Below are 2,730 nucleotides of genomic sequence, written 5' to 3'. Positions count from 1 at the left end.
ATACCAGGGCAACACCTGTGGGTAACAACATCAGGGTAAATAAATACTCAGGGTAACAAATATTGGGTAACAAATAATTGTGGGTAAAATAAATACTTGTGGTAACACTATGGGTAATAAATATTTGTGTAATAAATACAGGGTAACAAATTTTGGGTAACAAATACAGGGTAAATAATGGCAAATACTTGGGTAAAATAAAACACTTGGGTAAATAATTTCAGGGTAAATAAATATTTAGGTAACAAATACTTAGGTAAATAAATAATTTGGGGTAAATAAATAATTTGGGTAACAAATAATTTAGGGTAACAACACTTGGGTAATAATTTTCTGGTCAGTAACAATATTCAGGTAACACTTAGGTAAAACAATACTCTGGGAACAATTTTGGGTAACAACACTCAGGTAACAAATACCTGGTAACAACATCTAGGGCAAACACCTAGGGTAACAAATATAGGTAAATATTTTAGGTAAATAAATATCAGGGTAACAAATTTCAGGTAACAAATACTTGGTAAATAAATACTAGGGGTAACAAATATTTGGGTAACAAATATCTAGGTAACAAATATGGTAATAAATATTTAGGGTAACACTTAGGTAACAATTCTAGGTAACAATTTGTGGGTAACAAATTCTGAGTAACAAATATTTGTGGGTAACAAATATTTAGGTAACAAATACTTAGGGTAACAAACATCAGGGGTAACAACATCTAGGTAACAAATGCAACACCCAGGGGTAACAAATTTTAGGTAACAACATCTAGGTAACAACACTAGGGTAACAACACCTAGGGTAACAACACTAGGGTAACAAATATTCAAACACCTAGGCAACACTTAACAATACTTAGGGAATGTAAATATTGGGTAAATAAATAATTCTGGTAAATAAATACTAGGGTAACAAATACTCAGGGTAACAATAATTTGTGGCAAATATTTGGTAGTAATCATTTGTGGTAAATAAATACTCAGGGTAATTTTGTAGGTAACAAATATTTTAGGTAAATAAATACTCAGGGTAACAAATACTTTAGGTAAATAATTTGGGTAACAAATATTTGGGTAAATAAATATTTCAGGGTAACAAATACTTAGGTAAAACACAGGGGTAACAAATACTTGCAACAAATATTTCAGGGTAACAACACTTAGGGTAACAACACCTGTGGTAACACTAGGTAACAAATTCAGGTAAACAACACTCAGGGGTAACAACATCTAGGGTAACAACACCTGGGGCAGTAACAGTAACAAATCACTTAGGGGCAGGAAACAAACATTAGGGTAAATATTTTAGGGTAAATAATAGGTAAATAATTTGGGTAAATAAACATTTAGGGTAAATAATTTGGGGTAACAAATACTTTAGGTAACAAATATCAGGGTAACATACTAGGTAACACTTAGGGTAACAAATTTTGTGTAATAAATACTTAGTAAATAAATATTTTGGGGGTAACAAATATTGGGTAACAAACACTTAGGTAACAACACTCAGGGTAAATAATTTGTGGGTAAATAAATACTAGGGTAACAACATCTCAGGGTAACAACATCTAGGGTACAAATATCTAGGTAACAAATACTGGGGTAACAACACTCAGGGTAACAAATATCTAGGGTAACAACATCTAGGTAACAAACACTCAGGGTAACAAATATCTAGGTAACAAATATCTAGGGTAAATACTCAACACAGGGGCAGTAAATCAAATACTTAGGTAATAACATTTTAGGGGAAATAAATACTGAGGTAAATAAATACTTAGGTAACAAATATTTAGGTAAATATTTAGGTAACAAATACTTAGGGTAACAAATATTTCAAATATTTAGGTAACAAACATGCAACAAATATCAGGGGTAAATAAATACTAGGGTAAAACAAACATCAGGGTAAATATTTTAGGTAACAAATAATTTTGTGGGTAAATAAATATTTAGGGTAACTAAATATTCAGGGTAAATAAACATTTAGGCAAATATCTAGGGTAACATTTGGGTAAATAATTTGTGGGTAACAACACTCAGGGTAACAACACCCAGGGTAACAACACCTAGGTAACAACATCTAGGTAACATCACTCAGGGTAACAACACTAGGTAACAAATATCTAGGGTAACACCAGGGTAAAAATACCTAGGGTAACAACATCTAGGGTAACAACATCTAGGGTAACAACAACATCTAGGGTAACAACATCTAGGGTAACAACACCAGGGTAACAACACCTAGGGTAACAACACCAAGTATTAACAACACCTAGGGTAACAACATCTGGGGTAATATCACTAGGGTAACAACACCCAGGGTAACAACATCTGGGTAACAACACCCAGGGGTAACAACATCTAGGTAAACAACATCTAGGGTAACAACATCTAGGGTTAACAACATCTAGGGTAACAACATCTGAGGTAACAACACTCAGGGTAACAACATCTAGGGTAACAACATCTAGGGTAACAACATCTGGGAGTAACAACACCCAGGGTAACAACACCCAGGGTAACAACACCTAGGGTAACAACATCTAGGGGTAACAACATCTAGGAGTAACAAACACCTAGGGTAACAACACCCAGAATAACAACACCCAGGGTAACAACACCATGGGGGTAACAACACCCAGGGGTAACAACACCTAGGGTAACAACACCCAGGGTAACAACACCTAGAGTAACAACACCAGGGTAACAACACCAGGGGAGTAAC

Source organism: Homarus americanus, unplaced genomic scaffold (assembly GCF_018991925.1).
Source record: "Homarus americanus isolate GMGI-L3 unplaced genomic scaffold, GMGI_Hamer_2.0 scaffold48278, whole genome shotgun sequence".
Lineage (NCBI taxonomy): Eukaryota > Metazoa > Arthropoda > Malacostraca > Decapoda > Nephropidae > Homarus > Homarus americanus.
The sequence above is the reverse complement of the archived record's forward strand: the minus strand, read 5'-3'. Positions refer to the sequence as shown.